Source organism: Leopardus geoffroyi, chromosome C3, assembly GCF_018350155.1.
Source record: "Leopardus geoffroyi isolate Oge1 chromosome C3, O.geoffroyi_Oge1_pat1.0, whole genome shotgun sequence".
NCBI lineage: Eukaryota > Metazoa > Chordata > Mammalia > Carnivora > Felidae > Leopardus > Leopardus geoffroyi.
The window spans coordinates 63,663,058-63,676,145 of NC_059338.1; positions in this window are offsets into that span (position 1 = coordinate 63,663,058).

Here is a 13,088-nt window from a genome sequence, read left to right on the forward strand (position 1 = left end):
AGAGCAGTACTAGAATCACTTATGTGCAAAAGGGGAGGGAGGGAGGGTTTGTCATCATTTTTGTTCCATTTGCTTCGTAAAGGTGCTTATCTTGCAGTATAAATAATACTTTAGTCAAAATACAGGCGGGTTTGGAGGCTTGACCAGCATGGAAGGATTTTAATGATTGAAGTGTTTCCGTTTAAAAGTCAGTCAAATGATGCCCTTGAAGGCAATCAATCCTCACATTGTTATTCTTACTTAATAATACATATATAATTTTTTCCTTCTCCAAAAATAACAGAACTTTTAAGCATTATAAACAAAAACAATCCCAGGCTTACTTCTGTATCCTGAATTTTTAAAATTTGCATTCTGGACTGAATGTTCTTGAAATAATGAATTAATTTTGTTATTCGGATTGTAACAATCTAATGGCCAGAATTTGAAAATAATCTAATGGTCCAATTATTCTCCATCATTTGAAGACCTGTATTGTGTGTCGGATACCCTCCCCTACAGACTGCCGTAGCACATGGGCTTCCACAGAGACCCATCTAAAATCACAAAAACTCAGAGCTTGAAGGAACAAAAGTGATTTCCAGTTTATTTATCCTGGGCATAGAGGGGCAGGTGCAGAGCTAGGCATAAGGGAGGGGAAGGAACTGAAAGGATTTTGCAAACATTTCATACATTCCCCAAGCCATTGACCATCTATCATTTCAGACACGAGGTTTTCCTCTCTTTAGAAGCACACGAAGGGTGAATTCCTCTCTCTGGGCACATCTTTGGTGGCGTCTGAATCTGAAATCTACATTCTGGTTATGCCCAGGGGATAAACTTTGCATCACGGAATTATATGTTTACCACCATTGCGCTTACCATTGTCTGCTGTGTGTATTTACAAATCCGAACCCAAGACTGGAATTCTACGATGTCTCTTCCTGGCTTCGAGCCTATCAACTATTTTAAAAACAGCACAGAAGAACACTCTCTGCCGGTGTCAGAGGTAGGCATGTCTTGGGCCCTCTGCCTCAGGCTTTCCAGGAGCGGAAACCCTGGCAGAAGTCTACTGACTGACACGCTCTCTCTCTCTGCTCCCGGCCACAAAAAGAGTTGCTTGGGTTTCCAAAACATGTTATTTGTTCAACCACAACGAGGCCCTGCTTCCTGCAGGGCTACTGACTATAGGGTTGACAGACCTGTCGCTGGCCATTTGAGAGGGAGAGAAGAAACATGGCGGCATGGCCGGGTGGCAGCCAGACAGAAGCCTCGAAACTCATTTTGCCGCCCAAGTGGGAGAACTGAATAGTTTTCCGCTTAATCTGAAAATTGGCCTCAGTTCTTGGAATGTTTCTCACCTCCTTCTCTCAGGATCGGCTGCTGAACAGAAGACTGAGGAGAAATTTGCCGAAGGTCTACCAATGACACGGAAGGGACTGTGCCCTGACACCTTCATTTTTCCGTTTCTGAGACCAGAGTAATGCCCACCTCACCTTCTTCCTTAGAATAATGTGACCACAGATGTGCAAACCGTTAGGCTCAGAGACAAGGGGCTGAGTGTGTCATCTGAGGTGACATCACTGTTATGACAATTATTATTTCTTACCCTGAGAGGAAGTTTCGCCTTAGCATCCAGCCTTCTTACCAATGTGGATTGTGTTTAAGGTGGAATTTTATGATTTTAATCCATGGAGCACTTAATGCCTCAACTTTATTTCAGTTTTAAGCAGGCCTGGAGGAAAGCAACCTCTAAGTGCGGTGCAAACAGGAAAGGAGCACAGTCATGGGAACGGTTGCCCATTCCCAGGTGGGCTGGTAGGTGTCCACACGTTTACCTACACAAACCTTGTGTAACTCACATGCCACTGTTGGTTCCTCTGCCAAATCTCTCAAAGCCTTTTCAACTCTCTGATGATCGAATCCAAAAACCCAAGTGGAACACAGATATTTTTTTCCCCTTTAATGTTGAAGAGACCAAGACGGAAGCTCTGGTTCACGTTTATACTTGCGTCATAATATAAACAACAGCATGATTAATATATATCACGATAACGAACAGGCACCGCTCCCCAGGGAAGCACACAGATTAAAGTGATTCGCCCAGAGCCTTCAGTGGGTTCCTCCGATCTCACCAGGAGAAGGTGGAACATGCCAGATCAGAGCTCGCAGCCTCTCCGTTTCTGGCCTCACATCACCGATGTGCTTGCTATGTTACGTGTGCTTAGAACCACGCTGTGGCACGATGATGAGCAAGTCCCTCCCTTTAGAGGAAGATGCACCTGTTCAAAGTCCACACCTTGAAGAGATGCAGAGCTGCTGTGTTCCTTTTAGGGAAACTTTGAGTAGCTATTTATTGCCTGGAATAAACTTACGGTCCGTCTTGCCCATGTAAACAGGCGTCGGAAAGCCCTTTCGGAGTGTCCGCTTGGCTCTTTGATGCAGTGCCACTTTACAAAAGGATTCCTGCCACACTCGTCTCTTTTTCTTTTCCTCCTTTCTCCCCTTGATATAATGACACAAATCTTCCTTTTTATTTTATAATTTTCGTAGATTTTTTTTTTTTTTTTAAAGGCCATGACTTTAAGAAGACACGTTTGGTGAAATAGGTCCTTTTGGTTGATGTATTTAAGAGTTTGGGTTAGGGAAAAGTTGAAAAACAAGAACCAAAAACAAACAGGTCCCCCCTCCCCGCCTCCCCCTCCCCCCCGCCGCTCAGTGCCATAGACAAGAGTCCAAAGGACATTAGCTGCCCCATTGCACACATTGGAAAGGAGAGTTTGCTGTGAGCTCAGTCCTTCTAATAGACTGGCAATTTTGTGAAAGGTTTAGAGGATTTTGTTTAACCATTTCTGCATGTGTTTTTAATGAGCTCATGATGGTTTTAACAAAGGCCAGGTTGTGCGTTTTGCGGCATTTTCTGACCTGATCCCTCCCTGCTGAGCCGGGGAGTGGGCACCTGTGCTCTGCTCCTGGCTCACCTATGGGAGTCAAGGTGGTGGGGCCATCTCCGGGCCTGTCTTCGTGCCAGGGATGAATCATGCAGTAGGCAGAGCGGAAGGAGCCTCTTTGTTGACAGCTTTCCATCTGGACTTTGGATACGGCTGATGGTTCACGTAGAGCGTTGGTTAGCTGGAAGGGACTAGGAGAGTCCGCTCCTCCGTAAGGGATCAGGAGCGTGCAAAGCCCCAGCAAAGAATGGCCCCAGATTTCATCTGCAAAGCTCAGAGAAGCATCTCACTCCCTGAGGTTCAGGTACCGAGGTCCGTGAATGTGTATGACTGCGGCTTTGACACGCCGGTGTTCAATAGTCAATAGGTCATTTACAGCCCCATTCACATAATCCGACTGGAGTCCGTCTGAATAAATTCATCAAGCTCAGGTGGCCAAGAGCGAACCCCTTCCGTGTTTAATAATTAAAATAAACAGGGCTATTGAGATGAATTTCAGTTTGTCATGTATAAATGTAAGAGACTCCATAAGGGATGGTGTTTTGTGATTCATATAGAAATATGATGGATGTATGATACGTTTTCCACAGCTATTTAAGAAAAAAAAAGATTATCTTAGTCATGGGGTAAAGTTATGTGATGCATTGCACCATCCAGGCTGTGTCTGGGCCAGTACAGATTTTTTTTTTTTTTTTTGTGAAAGATTACTTCTTGGCAAACTAGATATGCAAACGCCAGAATACAGTAAAACCACATTTAATTGGACCTACTTGCCAACTTCTTGAACACAGCTTGGATTATTCCACGGGAGAGGTTGCTTCTGTTAAAAGCTGGCGGGGGGGCGGGGGGAGGAAGTGGCATATTGACAAGGCTTCAGATAATTTTTTTTTCACTTGAAGTACAATTATGCAATGAGCCAAGTTTGGAAGTATTTTACTATGTTTAATAATTATTATTCAAGATATTGTAAAACATATGCATTTGTTAAGGGGAATGTAATGGGAGTGAAATCATGTCATAAATTTTACTTCGGATTTATTTTCCCTATTTGTGTGTTTTTTTTTTTTTTATTTGATAGCCTTCCAAATTGGTTCTAGCCAAAACCATGCACTCTAATACATACCGTACTTGATATCAAAGTGAGAATATGAGTAATTTATAGAACCCGAGTGAGAACAGTTTTCTTCTCTTAGCCAGCTTCTGCCACCTATATTCAGGTACCAGCCGACACATCCAACAGCCAGTGAGATAATAGGGATCAAGAAGTCCTCCGCGTAGAGGAACCTGCCACATAATTCTCAACAACAGAAGATTCCAAGTCCACTCAGCCCCGGCCACGTCTATTGTTCGAGTGTCTCTCCTTCACACAGGAGGATGACTATTTCTTTAGGTGCGTGTAAGTCTGGGAGAATCACACGCCGCTCCCTCTCCCGAGGTGTGAGTGGGGACTCCCTGACCACCCACGATGTGCTCAGGTGAGTCTGAGCTCTGGGCGACGCTGTCACCCCGAACTTAGGAAGCTTGAGAAGGCATCACATCAGTTTGCTTCCCATCTTGAGCTGAAACAAATTTATATTGTTTTCGCAGTCTCTTTTCCAAGGGAGAGAAAAGAAAAAAATTGCCCCTTGCACTTCCTGAAACTGAACAAAGGTGCCATCGCTAAAGATTAGCAAGACGCTACGGATTTGCACTGAACCCCACCTGCTCTGTGAAAACCCCACGGTTTTCTCACAATCCCACTCAAGCTGCTGAGCAATTGGGCCTTGTCTTCTGAGTGTGGTTATTCGTCAGCTTGACTTCTGTTTGCTCTGCCGGTTCATTGTTTTCTCATGCCATGCCACAGCCAGCGACCGGGAGAGGAGAAGGCAGAGCCTTGGGGCCGGCTCCCGGGCCCCTGCAGAGGGGCAGACTTTCCCGGCGGGCAGACAGATCGGCGGCGACCCTAGGTGTGTTTTGAACGTGTGCCCAGGGCTCACGGAGCCTGATGCAGCTTTGCTGCTGTGTGGGGTGGACTGCAGCAGTGTGAGCCTTGTGTCTGCAGAGGGGACATGAGGACATCTGGACCGTGTCCCTGCGAGCAGGGCTTTTGCTGCAGGCCTTTGAAAATCCTGCCGCAACGGCCCCCAGCGCCTTGGAACTTTCTCCCTGGAGAATTTAGAAGAGCCGGTGGCCTTGATTTCTTGGCCATCTACAGCCTCCACACGTGCGGGGCTGTCCCTGAGCAGGGTGATTCAGGGGGTCCAGGAAGCGTTTTGCACAGCCCTTCTCTCTAAGAACCTAAAACTAGGACCGGGGTCATGCATGCCTCTCTCCCGTCCTCAGCAGCCACCTAGCTGTGCTGTCTTGAACAAGTGACTTCATCTCTCTGAGCTTCTCCCCACACACACCGCACTTCCCCCCCCCCCCCCACCTTCATCTTTAAATAAACCTCTTGGACCATGAGACTCTGAGGTTCTTTTCAGGTCTAAATTCTTGGACTTTTTTTTTCTTTTTCTTTTTACCTGTTTAACTGCAATGCTGACTGAGCTTGGGCTGATTAACAAGAAAATATTTTCCAGGTAGAATAGAAATGGTGACTAGCTCATTGCCATGAAAGGCACGCTCACTCAGATAAGGGAGGACACGGGCAGCGTGGGTGAGCGTTTCCACCGGCCTTTGGATTTTTAATCTCTAACTGTATTTACAAGTGCATGTGCTTCCTTGTGTCTTTTCGAGCCCAGTGGGTCTAGGGTCCTTTTCTGTTTTCTGATAGCAGGAAGCTGAGAGGTCCTGGGTAGATGGTAGGCAAGAGCTCATCTAGTTCCAAGGTCTGTTTACACTGCACCCTACCTGCTTTTGCGAAAGTGATGAGGACCATATCACCTTTGCTGTGGTCCCTCATCGTCTTAAGCGGTGAACATGTGCAGGGAACACCAGGCTGGGCAATCATCCCTGTCAGTCCTGCAAAGCGGTTTTTTGCTTGTTCAGCTCCTCACAGAGTCTTGGTTGGACAGCTCCCCGGCCACCTTCCAGCACAGGACAGGGCCTTGCGTATGGAAAGGCTAATTCTGGTAGCTTCCATAGGAATGGGCACACCAAAGACCATTGCCATGGGTTTTGTTCATGGAATTTGGAGTGTCCCAGGGGACTGGTGATAGGTCTACAGATCAAAGACCATTTGATGTTGATCATGAAGAGAACACACCACACTCATAGATGGACTCTGAAATTAAAGAAAACCCAATTCTTAGTGACTGTCATAAAAATCCCATGTTACACCATTCACAGCCAGACCACTGACCTAGTCATCCCCTGTATTTCTAGCATGTACCTAATCCATCCCAGAATGAAGGAAAACCCTACCAGAGTATTGCGTGGGCGGGGGTGGGGAAGAAAAAAAAAAAAAAAACAGCCAAGAGAATGATTGTAGACTCATTTGTACAAGAGTCTAACTCAAATATTTCCCCTTTTATTGTTTTCATTCTGAAGCCACAAAGCAAAATGGTTGCCGAATTAAAGATTAGCATGTAAGTAAGATCGAAATAGGACTACATTCTTACATTAGTTAAAATTCTTTTGGTTGCAAGGAATAGAAATCCATCTTAAGCTAGTTAAGCCAAAAAAGAATTTTATTATAAGGCTACTTGGATTCAGTGGAATCCGAAAGAGGAATACGGGAGGCCTTGGGAGCAGCTAGAATTAGGAGCTCAAAGGCTGTCAGGCTTTCTTCTCCCTTCCCTGCCTCTGATTCCCGTTCTGCTGATTGGCATTTTCCATTCCTCAGGCCACATGGCGGGACAGGCTGCCAACTCCTTCTGCATTTCCTTGTCTTCATCTTCAGACTCCCAGGGAGAGGCCGATGTCTCTTGTCAGTTATAGTTCCCAAATCCTGGGGGAGAATTCTGGTTGGGCTGTATGGATTGGGCGCCCACCTCTCAACCAATGGGAAGTGCCAAGGGCAAGGCCCATTGTACCAACCTGAGGTCCCCGACCTGGAGCCCCCACTCCCCTGCACTCGTGCTGGGGTGGGGGGGCAGGGGCGTGGTCCCCGGGGGGGGCGGGGAGACACTTCCCTGCAATGAGGCAGGTGCTGAGCTAACAAAACAGCAGGGGACTGCTATGTTCCTCCACAGAAATTAAAGGGAAACTATGAAAAAAATATTATTTACCTGAAAATGAGACTAATATATTCCCCTTTGTGGTCTAACAACCGTTATTAATTTCTAATCCATAGCCAAATAGTAAAGTGAACTAATATATGTTTTCTAAAGTATAAAATATTAATTAATTTTCATTTAGCTTAGTTTATCTGACCTCCCTCAAGTTACCTATCATTTTATAGTCTTGGAGCATGTTCATGTACTTTTTGGTGAAATCCTTACCTGGCTCATCCCGGTGAGGCCACAGAATTCAGTTGTTGACCTTATCTTTCAGCTATTTGATCACCATCCCGGTGTCCTGTGAGTGAGGCAGGGGGTGATCAGACAACGGAGCACACTGAACAGAGAAGACACTTCTCGTTGAAGAAGTAAGGAGACTGTGCAATGTAAGCTCTGTGTTGGCAGCAGGCAGCACACGTGTGTTCTCTATCTGGGGACACAGGAATCCCAGAGTCCAGAATGGGGGAGGGGCTGGGAAGGCCAGTGTTGGTTGATTTGAGTGAGGTGCTCAGAGCCAAGGTGTTGACTACCAACAAAGCTGTGTTAACCCTCTCAGGTGCCTCCAGGGTCACAGCTGGGAAATGCGGCTGCCTGTTGGGAAGAGAGACTGGCACCCACGGACTGAGGTAAGAGACACACTCAGATAGTTTTAAGTGGAAGACACAGGCTGTTTGGACGTATGGCCCCTCACTCCTTAGGTACTTCCTGTCCCATTGCTAAAGATGCAAAATACTCAGGGTTTGAAGGAAGCCACTGGTTAGAGTTAGGTCTTCAAGACCAAGGTAGAGAGCATAAGCTTCCTTGATTCACTGTGTCTCAAACTGTATAGAAAAAAATATGAGTATTTTAGGTACTGTGGATTTCACTGATGCTTTTTTTTGTTTTTTTGGTGTGTGTGTGTGTGTGTGTGTGTGTGTGTGTGTGTTTGCCCAAATTACTGTAATCTGCATTTGAGGAACTTTGTAGCCTGACAAAGCACGTTCCTCTTTTCTAGCCTTTGTCGTTGGTCTTCCCCTCCTCCTGTGCACCTCGTGAGAGGCAGCTGGGAAGCCAGGATACAAGAGTTTGTGCCACAGAGGCAGGCAGAACGGGGTTCAGGTTCAGCCTTGGGCCAGCTTTTTGTCTCTACAGCAGAGAACCCACAACTGCCCCTCAGAAGGACCTTGAGGACTGGCCAGATGGCACCTTTAAGGCAACAGAAGCATTGCACCTGCCAGGACCTGTCCAGTCACAAATGACAGAAAATGAACTCAGACCAGCTGGAAATGCAAAGGAAATTATTGACTCACATGTCGGAGGAGTCTGGGGGTGGCAATGGCCTCGGGGGTGACTCGGCATGAAGACTCAGGTGACAGCATTGGGTTCTGTCTTTCCCCTCATTCTCTCTTTCCCCTCCCCACCCCCTTTCTTGGGTTCACTGTCTTTACAGCTATAGATGGGCTTTCCTCACATGATGGGGGAGCTGGGTGTGGACAAAGATGGCACTAGCTGAGCTCGTCCCAGGAAATGACCCCAGAGGGAAGAGAATGGCATCTTCTGAACATCCGCCCTATTAGTATAAGCCTTGATTCAAGCTTCCCAGAGGAGGAGGTAGAAGATGCAGGAGGTCTGGAGAGCCCTGAACCCAGACACGAAGATTTCACCAGGGAGCCAAGGACAGAAGTACTTTCTGCTCATGGCTTCCTGTCCAGGGAAGACAAATTTGACTTGGGTGTGGGATGGTAGGAAAAAAGTGATACGGCAGAGGGCAAATATTTATTGACGACTGTACACTTGGCCCTGGGGGTACAGCAAGTCCCTGCCCTCATAGAACTTACTGGTTAATGAAGGAATTAAGGAAAAAATGTTAGTAAAGCATTGTAAGCATTATGAAGAGAGTACATGGCAAGTTCAAACACAGAGTAAGGGGAGTCCAACCTGGCTGCTGTGTAGCAGAATAAGGGGGTGGACAGTGTTTGGGGCAGAGGGATCAACATGTGCAAAGGCCCAGAAAGAGACCCAGGTGGCTTTAAGGAGCCCGTCAGTTTTTTCCCCAGCTAGTCCGAATGGCTGGAGCACTGAGGGTTCATTTTCTGAGGCCGCTGGAGCAGATTACCACAAACTCCGTGGCTCAGAACAACAGAAATGTACTCTCTTGTGATTCTGGAGTGGAGGCCAGAAGTCCAAAATCAAGATGCCAGCAAGGTTGGACTGGGGCGGGGGGATCTTTCCTGGCCTCTTACATCCCAGCCGCTGGCAGTTCCCGGCACTGCTTGTGTCTGTACCATCCCATCCCTGCCTCCATCCACCCACAGCTCTCGCCTGCACGTTCATATCTTCACCTCTCTTGCTTCCTAGAAACACTTATCATTGGGTTTAGGGCCCACCCGAGGAATGTGGGGTAATCATCTCATCTCAGGACCCTTAACTTAGTTATATATGCAAAGACCCTTTCTCCAAATAAGGCCACATTCACAAGGTCAGGGTGTTAGGAAATGGACATACCTTTTGGGGGCCACCATCCAATGCAGGACAAGAACAACAGATACTCTGGACTGAGAGGCAAGGCAGGTCCTAGGAAATCGCGACCTCATCCTCCAGCAGGCCAGTGATGTTTCACACTGCATTTTAGAAGGAATACCGTGGTTGTTTCGTGGAAGCAGACTGGAGGTGGGCACTGAGATGGAAGCAGGGCTGTGGTCTATTGGGAGGCCACGGCTGTGGCTCAGGAGGGAGGAAGAGGGGCTGCGCTCAGGAAGTGGCTGAGCCAGGGACGGAAAGAGGTGGATCATAGGTCTGCATAGGAAAGCGGGTAATGGGACTTGGGGATCAACTGGTTGCAGGGTGGCAGGTGGCAGGACACAAGCAGGGGATTGTCATAGATAATGTGTATGGTTATGCTATGTACCCTGCATGTTCATTTTTCCCAGGGGACAGCCCTGGGAGAAGGAAAGAATGTTGGCTTTGGAATTGCCTAAACCTGGGTTGAAATCCCAATGCTTTTCACTTTCCAGCTTCTTGACCTTGACTGTGTTTCTTATTTTCTGTGAACCTCAGTTCCTCCTCAATAAAATGAAGATATAATACTGACTTCATAGGGCTCTAGGAAGAAGGGAAAGTCACCATGCAAAGGGCGCCTGGCCCGGAGCCCAGCACCACATGGGCACCCCAAAAGTGCCAGTTCCCCCTCCTTCCCTTGCTTGACCAGCCCCCTCTCCTGCAGGGGCTCTCCCCTATCCCAGCCATGGTTCAGCTCCTCCCACCTCCCATCTGCTTCCTGGCGAGCTGCCTCCTCACCTGCAGCCCCTTCCCTCCCAGGACCTGCCTACAGATTACCCTCTCACTGTCCCAGACCTTCTGCAAATACTCTCCCACTTGTTACACTGAAGTAGCGTAGACCGTGAAAACGAACAAGCTGTGACATGGGTGGTCTCAGCTCCTTGAAGAGGGAACTGAAGTGCTTGTTTCATTTGGTTCCTGCTGCATTTCATCCATTCACTCATTTCTCCCTGCATTTCTGCATCCACTCCCTCAACAAACATGTAGAGCGGGGGCGGGGAGGCAGGAAGGGGCAGGCCTGACAGGACCCACAAAGCTGAACTAACTGTGGCTCTACCTCCTGCAATTTGCTGATTCTGCTGGGCCACCAACCTTCTCTCCCCTTGTGGATTCTCCTGATGTGCCAATTTCATGGCTTCGCTATGGCTTTGAAATCTCCACAGGTAAACTGAGGGGAAGCATGAATTGGATGCCCTGAGTCTAATCCAGAAATAAGAGTCCCAGGAGGTGGCAGGTGTTCCCTTAGATAGCATATCCTCTCCATCCTGCCTCTCAGGCAGATTTCTAGTCTCGTCCACAACACTGTCCCCAGCCTATCTCTTGCCACAACCTCACTCCCACTTCTGCTCATTGCTCTTCATCTGGTTGGCTGAGAGGGCAGGGCTAATCTTTTATTTACTTAGAGCCATGTTTTTTTTTTTTAAGTTTATTTATTTAGTTTTGAGAGAGATAGAGAGAGGCAGAGAAAGAGGGAGACAGAGAATCCCAAGCAGGCTCCATGCTGTCAGCACAGAGCCTGACATGGGGCTTGAACTCAGGAACCGTGAGATCAAAGTGAGCTGAAATCAAGAGTTGGACACTTAATCAGCTGAACCACCCAGGCGTCCCTACTTAGAACCATGTTTTAGGAGGGAGGGTACAAAAACCTGCATGGTTTTCAAGGACTGGCCATGCACAATGTGGAAAGGATCTACCACATTCTGCCCTCCTGGGGGTTTGGCTTGCTCTTTTGGGGAGTGGGGAGGCCTCTGCTTTCTGCCTCTAGGCTGCCTGCCTCATGGTGCTCTGGGGAATTTATACAAGTAAATGCATCCTGATGGGATCACATGTGTCAGGAACCTCTCCATAAAGGGATGGTCTCAAAGACTTGCAGCAGAGGTTATGAGACGCTGATTCAACCCACCATCTCACACATGCTGTCTTGAGGAAGGGGGAGATGGTGTGAACTCCAGGAAGGCATACATGCTATCTTAAGGACAGGGGAGATGGTGTGAACTCTGGGAAGGTGGAAACTTCAGAAAGAACATATGAATAATTTTATGCATTGGCACATTCATTTATTCTATCAGCATCATTCAAGACACCGTGGGGCTTACCAAAAAGAAGAAATTGTCCCTGTCCTGGACGACCTCAAAGAATCAAGAGTCAGACGCTTAACTGACTGAGCCATCCCAGGCACCCTCTAACAATGTTTCAAGATAGGTAAAAACACCCATTTCGTAGATAAGGAAACTGCAGTGCACAGAGTAATTTCTCCAGGAATCACAGTTTCCAACCCAGTTGTACTGACTCCAACGCTTATTAAATGTGCTTGTCAAAATTTAAATTAGGGGCACCTGGCTGGTTCAGTTGGTTGAGTGTGGGACTCTTGATCTTGGGGTCATGAGTTCAAGCCCCACGTTGGGTGTAGAGCCTTCTTTAAACATTTGTAAATTAAAAAAAAAAAAAAAACAACAGATGATGGGGGTGCCTGGGTGGCTCAGTGGGTTAAGTTGTTGACTTAATTTCAACTCAGGTCATGATCTCATCATTCATGAGTTCAGGTCCCATGTCAGGTTCTGTGCTGACAGCATGGAGCCTGCTTGGGATTCTCTCTCTCCTTCTCTCTCTGCCCCTCCCTTGCTCTCACTCTCTCTTTCTCTCTTTCAAAAATAAATAAATAAACATTAAAAAAACAGATGAAAGGGAATTTGGCACATCACAAAATGTTTTTCCTTTCTCAAAAGAATTCGGTTCTTCAATCCTTTAAATTTTAAGTGATTCTAGAACCTTCACTATAGAGTTTTCACTCACCTGACTTACCCCCAGAATTTCAGGAACATCCCCGACTGGCAGCATGAGGCGTTGCTGGCTGAGCTGTTTGCTGCTCTTTCTAGAAGGGTATGTGGCCAGAGTCTTTGGTCTCATTTGCTGATTCCAAAGGTTGATATGAGGAGGCCCCAACACAGAATTTAGAGCCAGAAGGGAATTTAGAGTCTCTTGGCAAAATCTCTCATTATCAGGCATGGGCACTGAGACCCAGAGAAGTTAGGTGACTGGCCCTAGGTCACACAGCTGGTTCGTGGTGGGGAGATTTGATTTTGCCCAGTGTCCCTTCTGCCATTCAGTGCTACACAGCACAGTAGAGGAGCTGGCTCTGTCCCCCGGTTTCTGTGGCCCATGGAAGTGCTAAGAATGATCACAGTCACCTCTATTTGATGGAACAACCAACTACCATCATTTCCATCAGTTTCCACATCCTGGGATACCCACAGCCAACTATATGTGCCCTTTGCCAGGAGTCAGACGTCCCTGGTGCCGTGTGGGCGAAACCCGGTGAGCAACCTCGCCCGTTTCGGCCCCGCTGCTATACATTAAGGGATCAGTTTACATTTAATTGAAGTTTGACCTACCCTGAGCTGAGGTGGCCTTGCTTTGGCTTTCTGAAAAAGGCATGCAGCTTTGGCCTGAGAGTTTTGGGTTTCACACAGCGGGTGCCAGT